Raw genomic sequence first — 10741 nt, 5'->3', positions numbered from 1 at the left:
GATCCCAACCCACAGCCCTGCCCTTCCCACTCAATCCCTCCTACAGCTCCGCTCACCACCCTCCTGCCCGCCTCCATAACAGCTCCATCCCACTTGATCCTGGTTTGTTCCTGGCTCCATCCTGCTCCATCTCGGCTCCATCCGGCTCGGTCCCAGTTTGATCCTGGCTCTATGCCCGGTTCAATCCCAGCTCCATCCTGCTCGTACCCGGTTTGATCCTGGCTTCGAAGGTTCCTGCCAAGAAACACCAAGTGCTGGAACTCACCTGCCTCTGCCCCGGGAGCAGGGTCAGGCCCCACAGCTCTGCTCCTGCCAGCGCTGCCGAGCCCTGCAGGCACTTGATGGTGCCATCAGAGCACTCCACACACCGCAGCACGGGCTGGGCCATTGCTCTGGCTCCGTCAGAGGCACAACTGCCTTGGGAAGCTGCCAGCGAAAAACAAGAGCTGAGAAGAGGCTGCAGAAGAGCCCTGCTGTGGGGCTGAAAGCCAAGGGTGGTGCAGGGAAAAGGAGAGACTGCAGAGCCTCAGCCCTGGGGCTTCCTTCAGAGGAGGTGGCGCTGCTGCCCTTGATCCTGGCTGTTCTCCAGGCCTGACCTGCCCTCAATGGGCTCCAGTGGCCTCTGCCGAGGCCAGCAGCAGAGACAGGATGTTCCTGCACAAATGTCTGCACCTGATCCTGGGGCTGACTCAGTGCTGAGAGCAATTCTGCAGCCAAATGCAGATCCTGTTTTACAGTCATACAGTCACAGTGGCACAAATGTCTGCACCTGATCCTGGGGCTGACTCAGTGCTGAGAGCAATTCTGCAGCCAAATGCAGATCCTGTTTTACAGTCATACAGTCACAGTGATATGTGGATAAACTCCACAACTCATTAAAGTTGTAAAGTAGGTATGCTTTATTCAGTGCTGAGATGCATGGGGGATCGTTCCTCCGAAAGCGTGCGCAGCCCAGCGTTGTTTCCCTCTACATTTATCCTCTAAAGTAATACATATGTATTAGGTTGCACAATGTGCCCATACATATTCATGTCCTATCCCTGCTTCGTATAATAATGAGCTAAAAGGTCCTTTGCACTTGCGCAGTGTCTCCTGGTGGTTGTGTGTGAGGGTCTCAAGATGAAGTAAACGAGTCTTCCTCGGGCCTGAACTTTTCAGCTCGGGCCTGAACTTTACACCTCCAGTCGTGGCGCAGGCTCCCTGGGTGTTTAAACTGCAAAGCTGGTTTTAGCCAGCTTAGGGGTCCAGAGGGCAGGAGCTAGTTTAGGGTTCCTTCCTCTTATCAACAGTCTACATTGTTTAACAAGCAGCTTCAGCCCCTGATAAATCATCACTTAACCCTAACTCCCTTGCATTGGTTAACCCCTCACATCAACAGCCGGGTTTGGGGTGGAAGGGACCTTAAAGCTCACCCAGTCCCAGCCTCTGCATGCCCAGTGGCCATGGGCACGATGCTGCCACCATCACAAAGCCGTGGTGGTCGCTGTGGAGACGCCCATTGTGACGGGGCCCCCACGCTGAGCGTGGGCTATTTAAGGAGCCAGAGCCCTGCAGTAACCAGTGCAGAGGAGACCCCTCCCTCGGGAGGCTGCATCTCCCGTGGCTGCCCTGCGCATCCAGGTACGTGTTCTTTGACTTTGCAATCCTGTTGTAGTGTTGCCTTGAAACACATGGTGGGTGCAAAGCAGGAGCCTTCTGTGTGCAGGAGGCATGTGTGTAACCCACCATCCTGCATCGGGCCTCTTGGCTCCTAAGACTGGGTAATTTCTCATCCTCTGTTTGATAACTTGGAACTTCATTACCCAAGCTCTGATACTTATGAGGCAATAGTAATGAAAGGTCCCCACCCACAGCTTCTTCAGCTGCTTTGTCAGCAATGTGATTACCAATATTCTCTGGAGTGTTATCAAACTGATGTGCCTTAAAAGCAGATTTTGACTTTCTGACAATTTCAGAAGTCTCAGTAGCACCATCAGCTCAGCTTTCTGTGCTGATGTGTTGGGGGAGGAGGAATGTAGGGCTTTAGCCTCTATTATGTTTGGTTTAGCTCTATCATGTTATGGTCTGTAAACAAGTGTGAGTCAGCTCTCCTGCTTCTGAATCTGTTGTCAAAACCACTGCTGCTTCAAACGGTTTGATACTTTCAAGTCTACATCCTCTTGTCATAGAATCACAGCCTGCTTGGGGAAAGCCAATGACTGCTTTTCTGTTCCAGAATGGTTGTTAGCCTGTGAAGTACAAATACGGTCCATTTTTGTCCCAAAGTATTTGATAATTTTTTCTATTAGGGTCTCTAGTCCTTTTCTTGCTTCCATTTTTATAGGATCCTGTTTCTGTCTTAGCGGTGTCATGTTTGGTTTCAGAGAAATAGTTACTGCTTCTGCAGCTCGTGATGGTCCCGGTGCTCCGGCAGCCCATACTTGTGGATGTACCCACTTCCTCTGGGATATCCGGCTCAGTGCCTGGTTTCTGTAACATAAAAACTCGGGCCTCCACAGCCTTTTCATCAGGAACATGGACCTGAATTTTCTTTCTTTAACCCTAATGGATGCATGTAATTTACTCAGTAAATCCCTATCCAATACCAACACGGGGCACTCGGGCATGCAAAAAACTTGATGGCTCAACATCTGTTTGCCAGTTTCTCAAATGTAAAGGAAGGCCGGGTTCCTGTCCACCTGTGGCACCAATGCCTGAAGGTGGTTGTTTGCTTAATTGCCCTTTACAAGTATTTATAACAGAATAAGTAGCTTCTGTTTCTAGAAGGAATTTTACCTTCCCATTCCCCAACCTAACTGTAGCCAGGGGCTCTGCTGGGGAGGGATTCGAATCTTCCCCTGCTCCTCCTCGATCTTCATCTATAGCAATAATTCTCTCTGCCTATCCTGATCTAAATCTCCAGTGTTTCTTTTGATTCTGAGGGCGTTTTCCCTTTGAGTGCAACCTGTGGAGTCTGTTCACAACCCTTTCCATGCAATCCTTGTTTCCTCTCCTCCTGGGCCACTCCCCCCTTCCTGGTTTCTTGTGGGATAGCTACAGGCAGCAACTTTTCTCTCTTTTTTTCCCCTAAAGATTTCAATTTTACTCTGGAGCTTATCTTATGGCTCCACATATACATTAACAAATTCCTAGTTGAAACTTTCTAACCCACAAAACACAATATTGTATTATATTAATAATTATATGAATTCTATTAATAATGCCTATATTAATAATCATGGATTGAAAGCCCTCCCCAGTACTATTGAACCACTTGAACCATTTCAGAGAACTTGCACCAGAGCAATAGTGGTCCGATTGTGATAGGTCTCCAAGGCCACATCCATTATTTTTTACCAAATCGCATTGGTCCTCCCCCTGAAGCTTTTGTACCTTTTTCCTAATGTCTTCCGTGGAGTGACTTTTTGTTAAATGGCCTAACTCTTTCCTTCCTTCCTCTGCTGCAGGATCAATAGTAGTATATTTATGCATCACATCTTTTAATCTTCCCACAAATCCAGAAGGTGATTCATATATATCTTGCTTTATTTCATATAGCTTAGACCAGCTCACTGCCTTGGGGACCACCTTCCTAATGCTGAATAAAATCCACCTCCGCTATTGTTTCAAAGCTTGCCTGTCCCGATTATGGTCTCAGTTCAGATCAGGGGTAGGTACGTGACGATTCACTGTACCTGCCGCTGGGCCTGCTGTTATTTGTTGCTGTACTGCGGTCTGAGCCTTACGAATAATCATATTTGTGTCAACACTCTGGAAAGCATGATGCATAATTACCAGCCACTTGTTTCCAACTCTTCAAATCTATAATGGTAAAGGGAATCTTCATAATGAGTAGACCATCATTACACACAGCTTGATTTAAAGGTGTAATCAGAGTTTCCCCTAATTTTCTCCTAGTTTGCTCTGCTGAAAAGCAAAATCCTTCAGCCTGTGTCCCCCCCCTCCCTCCCATAATCTGTGGTGCCTGTGCTGGTGCTTGTGCTTGCTTCTCATTGTCAGCACCTTCAGCCCCATTATTCACAGTACCCCTTCTCCAGGGGGCTGCCATCAATTCCAAATCCTCCTCCGCATTCCTCAAATGTTTAGTGCATAGTCGCCCTATGGTGAGGCACTGGGAGATGACAACTGCTCCTTGGAACACAAGCTGCTGGTGGAGGAGGCAAGAGCAGCTCCTATCCTGGTTCCCGTCTTGGTGCATGGACAGGCAGCAGGGCTTCTCTGACACACTGTGACATCACCTGCCACACACTGTGACGTCACCTGCCATGCACTAGGACATCGTGGCTCCCACTGCTTATATTGCATGCAGTGACTCCCCACGGCAGTCACTGTGCAGAGACGACTCTGAGAACTTCCCAAAGCAGCACCTGCAGCATCACTGGGCAGCATCCAAGAGGAGGGACCTTCTGCAGTGGCAGCGCCAGCATGCCCAGGTGCATCAACCCTCCACGATGGCCCAAGGGTTCGTGGGGAGCTTCCAACCTCTGCCTGGGAGTCCCTGTTCCAGGGGCACCCACAGTTCCTCCAGTTGCTGCAGCCCTGGCTTGTCTTAGGAACTGGAGCAGTTCTTTGGTGTGAAGGGTTTCATGGCTGCCTGGTCAGGCAGCGAGGCTGGTGCTGGCCTCAGGGCTGAGCTCCCATCCCCTGGGTAGGCAACGTGGCTGATGCTGACATCGGGGTTGAGCTCCCAGCCCCCTGGGTGGCATTTTGGCTGGGATAGATTTAATTCTCTTTCCTGTAGCTGATGCAGTGCTGTGTTCTCGCATTATTCTGTCAATTAAGCTGGCAACACACTGATGCTTTAGTTGTTGCTCAGTAGCACTTACCCTGATCAAGGACTTTTCAGTCTCTCACGCTCTGCAGTGAGGAGCAGCACAAAAAGCCAGGAGGAAGCAGACAGGACCCCTGACCCAAACTAGCCAAAGGGGTATTCCATCCCACAGCACGTCATGCCCAGGATAGAAACTACATGGAGTCACCCTGAAGGGATGGGATTGGGTCAGGCTGGGTATCGCTCAGTGGGTACTGAGCAATTGCATTGGGCATCACTGCTGGTTAGCATTATCCTCTCTCCTGTCCAGTTTTATGCTCTGTCCCTTTTAAACCACAACAGCTCTACAGCAGCAAAGTTTGCTGTACAGATCTTCATAGTGATTTTAGTGATAGAAGATTTTACCTTTCCTGCTGTTGCTCTGATTCTCAGTCTACAACTGAGGGTTGCTATTTCGTGGGGGGGTCTTAACCTTACCATCTTAACCTGCCCTGGTACAGCTTGAGGCCATTTCCTCTTGTCCCATCCCTTGTTCCTTGGGAGCAGAGCCCAGACCCCTCCTGGCTCCATCGTCCTCTCAGGCAGTTTTAGGGAGTGATCAGGTCCCCCGTGAGCCTTCTGTTCTCCAGACTGAACCCCCCAGGTCCCTCAGCCGTTCCCCATCACACTGTGCTGCAGGACCTGCACCAGCTCCATTGCCCTTCTCTGGCCCCGCTCCAGCACCTCAATGTCTCTCTCGTAGTGAGGGCCCCAGAACTGAACACAGGATTGGAGCTGCAGCCTCACCAGCACCCAGTTCAGGGCACAACCACTGCCCTGGCCCTGCTGCCACACTGGTGCTGATCCAGGCCAGGATGCTGGTGGCTTCCTGGCTGCCTGGGCACAAGCTGCTCCTGTTCAGCTCCATCAATCAGCACCCCCAGCTCCTTTCCCATGAGCAGTTTCCAGCCACTCTTCCCCAAGCCTGGAGCGTTGCAGAGGGTTGTTGTGGCCCAAGTGCAGGACCCGGCACTTTGCCTTCTGGAACCTCATCCCGTTGGCCAGAGCCCATGGATGCAGCCTGTCCAGATCCCTCTTACAGAGCTTCCTACCCTCCAGCAGATCAATGCTCCCACCCGATTTGGTGTCATCTGCAAATTTACACATCCCAGTATGGAGCAGTACAGACCAGTTTGTAACAGTACAGACCAATATAGGCCCCTAAGGCCCCAGATACTGCTGGGGTTTCAATATCCTGGTGCTCCCTGTCCCTGCCGCAGGTCTTCCCTTTTGCAGCTGTGCTCAACTTCCAATCCCTCCCAGTGCTCCCACTACCTGCTGCAGGTGCTCCCAGTCCCTTTCAGTCCTCCCCAGTCCCTCCCAGTGCTCCCAGTCCCTGCCACCGGTGCTCCTGCTCCTCCCCCACCAGACCTCCTTGGTCTTTTTCGGGGGCACACCCCAAATTAGGCACCCTCCCACCCTGGGTCTGCCCCCCAGTCCCTGATATGGGGAGGTGTGTGGGGAATGGGGGTGTTTGAATGCCCCATGGGGTGTGGATTGGGAACAAAAAGGAGCGTTTTGGTACTGGTGGCTTTGGGGGGAGCAGCTTTCTGGGGGCATCCCCATTTAGGGTGGGGGGGCTTGGTGGGGCACTTCCAGGATTTGGGTCCCTGTCCAGTGCTGAGAGCAGGGCAGCACGGTTTCAAAGGTCACGGAGGTCTCATGGGGAGGAGCAAAGGACTGTGCCCAGCAGAGCATGGCCAGCAGCCACCTCCAGTGCCAGACACCAAGAGAGCTGCCTGAACGCACCCTCCCCAGGCCTGGGCTGCACTTTCCCCCCAATCCCTGCCCATGTCTCTGCCGCCTGGAGCTGTCCCTGCCAGGAGCTGCTGCTCTGGGCCCAGCTCTGCTCCCTCTCAGTGCTCCCAGAGCCCATCCCATGGGCTGTGTGCTCAGCTCTGCCCTGCACACCCCTCCCGGCAGCAGGGCTCTGCCCAGGGGCAGCTCTGCCTCTGCAGGAGCCTCACACCTGGCACTCAATGGATCCATCAATGGTGAATGGAGAAACATGGTCACCCCCTGAGGAAAGCCTTGAGAGCTTCTTAACTCTTCAGTGAGTTACTGGTGGCAATGAGCAGTGTGCAGGGAGGTGAGGGAGGGTGGAGGGAAGTCAGCAAGAAGCAAGGTGATGGTTCAGGGCTTTCACCAATCCTTACAAGCAGGATGGAGCCCAGCAATGGAGAGCAGTTGATGTCTGTAGGTGGAGGAGGAGGAGGTGTTCCTGGAGTGTGGCTGCAGAGCCTGGACAAACCAGAGGCTATCTGAGAAGTTTCCCTCATGGGAACATGCCTCAGCGTGGCACATGGGGAATGCCCACTGCTGGGGGTGCCTGAACACTGCTCCTCATGCCCCATGAGCCGACCTCCCTGTCTGCCTCTCCTGCACTACCCAAACTTGCCTGGAATGCAGGATCCATCCCTGAGCCTGGAGAATGCAGGAAACTCCTGCAGTGAGGGGTCGCTGCTGCAGGGGAAGTGCAAAGCTTCTGTGAGACACTTGTGAGTGTGGGCAGAGAGTGGGGTGTGCACAGCAGAGAGGGTGCTACAGGCAGGAAGCTGTCCCAAATGAGGTGCCCTGTCCCCACAGCATGGGGTACCTTGCACCCAAGGACACCACCTTTCCTTCTGGCTTTTGCCAGGAAGTTCTCAATCCAGACTGCTTTTCCCACTGCTCTCCCATGCTGCTTAGTTCTCTATCCTGATGGCATCACCCATTCCTCTAGAAGCCTCCTGTAGATGGCCTTGCTGAGGGATATTCACTCCACCTGCTGAATTGACACTATAGTAGCAGCCTACAACTACTTGAAATGTGGCTTCAGAGATGATGGAGATTTTCTTGCTAGCAGGAAGAGAAGGAAACCTCTACAAAGTGCAGCTTTGAAGGGTCAGACTAAAAGTCAGGAAAGAGAAATGTCTCTCAAATGTGGAGTTGTGGTGCAAGAGGTCACCCAGAGGGAGTCTGGCTCAGCCCATGGCTTTGTGTTTCAAGGAGCAGACAGAGATGGGTGCAGAGATGTGACTGAAGGTACAGAAATGCCAGGTGAGAGCCAGGTGGGAAAGCAAGATGGGTGTCAAGAGCCTGAAGGGAAAGAGGTGCAGGCATGGGCCAGGGAAGGACAGCCTGCAGCAGAGATGAGTGAGGATTCTGGCAATGCTGAAAGGCCCAAAAGAACAAAAAGTCTCTGTCCCCATGGCTATGGCAGTTGCCTCTTTCATCAAGGCCTTTGAGGAGAACTTTCATTCTCAGGATTTCAGGCTCTTCTTCTCCAAGGGCTGTGGTCAGGGCTTTTGAGAGGTTTCCTCAGTCTCCTCTCAGCACCTGAGGTTCATGGACTCAGCCCAAATACACCATGAGGATCATGAAAACCTATGGGATTTGTCAAGCCTTGCGGATTGCACAGCACATTTTAGGATTCCGAGTGCAGGAAGATTGCAAAGGGCAACGGATAAAAGTTATTTTGAAATTTTTTTTCTTACTTTTCAATTTAGAAATTTCTGTGACTTGTGGAATGCCTGGCACAGGGATCACTAGAACCTGGCAGCACCCCTCCTGCCTTCCGCAATGCCCGGTTGGCTTGCGCAGGCCTGGCCGGTCCCCTTGTGCTGAGCTCCCAGTGACAGATTTACAGGAGGGTGAAAATTTCTGGAACCATTCTAGCAGTGATTATATTTGAAAAGTTTGCAGTTTGCAAAGAAAGCCTTTGTACATATGTTAAAATTTTGTAACTTTGCTGTTCTGTATTTTAGGTACTGTTCCAGTAGGTGATTGTGTTTAGAAATCATAAATCAATAGAGAAGCTTCATACGCTGAATACTGCAGTTGTGTTGGTTTGTATCTTAGGTACTTTATAACTAAACGCTACAATGGTGACTTTAGGAATAGAGACAAATATAACCTTGTATAATAAAATGAGTGTAGAAAAGAATATACTGTGAAACTCCAACTTAGCAGAACCACATACCAAGGGAAGATAAGAAAATGCTGTATCCACATAATGGTTTGGATTTTTCCAAAGAACAGAAAGGTGAAAAGAGGACAGAGTGAGGAAGACTCCTTCCTTCATCAGGACGACCACCAGACGACCACCAGAGGGGGCTGTGCAAGCGCAGAGGAGGCTGATGTCGTAAAGGACTGATGAAGTAATCCCTGATACCTATTGCGAAACTTCTAACGTATAAATTGCGAACGCGATGTGACGGGGTTAGAACCAGACTTGGGTGCGTACCCCTGGTTCTCGGCGCCTTACTAAAGCACGTCATATAACCATTCCGATGGGTATGTGTTTGTCCTGAGGCTAACAACAGCACCAGCAGCTGCACTGCCCAGAGGCTGCTCCTGCCCTGACACCTTCTCAGCACATCTGACACCAGCAGCTCCTGCACACAGAAGGCTCCTGCTTCGCCCCAGCACCTCTGCAGGCAGAGCTGAGCTCCAAGCACATGAACAAGCCCAGCGCCTCCTCCTCACCCATCCCCTGCTCCTACAGAAAAAGTCAAAGAACCCGTACCTGGATGTGCAGGGCAGCCACGGGAGATGCAGCCTCCCGAGGGAGGGGTCTCCTCTGCACTGGTTCCTGCAGGGCTCTGGCTCCTTAAATAGCCCACCCTCAGCGTGGGGGCCCCTTCACAATGGGCGTCTCCACAGCGACCACCACGGCTTTGTGATGGCGGCAGCATCGTGCCCATGGCACTGGGCACCCAGTGGTGCTCCGGGAGTGGACATGGGGGTACCAGCCTCTGCCCTCTGCTGCCAGAGCCGTAGGTTCAGTCTCAGTAAAAGACAAACCTCAAGCCCTGCATCAGCCACACTGAGTTCCCCTGCATATGGCACGCTCACAGCATCCTTCATCCCACAACCCCAGAAGAAAGGGATGGCTCCATCCCGCCAAGTGCTTCCTTTTACTTCAGTCTGCATGGAAAACAAAGCAGATTCCTATGTTCCCTACACTGTGCGCTATTTACTGTGAGCACAAATCCCACCGACTCAATATGCAGTCCTACAGCCAGACCCGATAGGGCAGACTGCCAGGGCAAGCCCCCACCCCACCCAGGTCTTAACCCTGCCCGATGGCAGGGCTGGAGTCACCATCCCTGCAAGTGTTCACACACTGTGGAGACGAGCCCCTCAGTGCCATGGGTTATTGGTGGCCTTGGCAGTGCTGGGGTAAGGGTTGGACTGGAAGAGCTTAAAGATGTTATCCAACCTGGATGATTCTATGACACTATGATACTTTTTGCTGAGGCACCGGTGAACCAGGTATTTTCTGTTGTTGCTCCCTCGGTGAAGGGAGGTGCTCCTAAACCTGGTGAGGGTTTGAAAGGTTGTTGTAATGCTGATGGCTCTGCATTTGCAAGTGTCTTCAGTGCTCTGGAAACTTCAGTCTGTCCTTCAAGTAATTTCAGTTCCTCTGCAACCCCTGGTAGGTAGGTGTGCCATTTTCTGCCAGTGGGTTTGTGCAACTCCATCCTGAGGAGCAGTTCCCTTTGGGATGCTGTCAATTGGATGGATTGAATGGATAGTTTGTACTGGTTGTTCTTCATCATGTTCTCAGTTTGTTTTACTGATGTAATTAAAGTCAAGAGTCCCTTTTCCCACTCAGAATGTGTCGGTTTAGTGTCTTATAAAGAGGCCACTTGAACATTAAAGTTCTTCTTAGTCCATCAGGGCCAGTTTGAATAGGTCACAGGAAGAGCCATGCTCAGCAAAACCCCATTCTACTGTGAGAGGGTGGTGGGGGTGTACAGGCCTCAGTGACTGGTATGGTTTTAATTCCTGTATTAGGTATTTCCTGCTTCCTCATGCTCTGGAATCCATTCCCATGGTTTTCCCTTTCGTAACAGTGAGTACAGGGGGCAGGCAACAATAGAGAATCCAGGTTCATGTTTATTCCAATGTCCTGGAGGACACATAAGTTGTTGTAATTCCTTCCTA

Source organism: Psittacula echo (genome assembly GCF_963264785.1).
Source record: "Psittacula echo genome assembly, chromosome: 26".
NCBI classification, from domain to species: Eukaryota; Metazoa; Chordata; class Aves; order Psittaciformes; family Psittacidae; genus Psittacula; species Psittacula echo.
Note: the sequence above shows the minus strand (reverse complement) of the source record.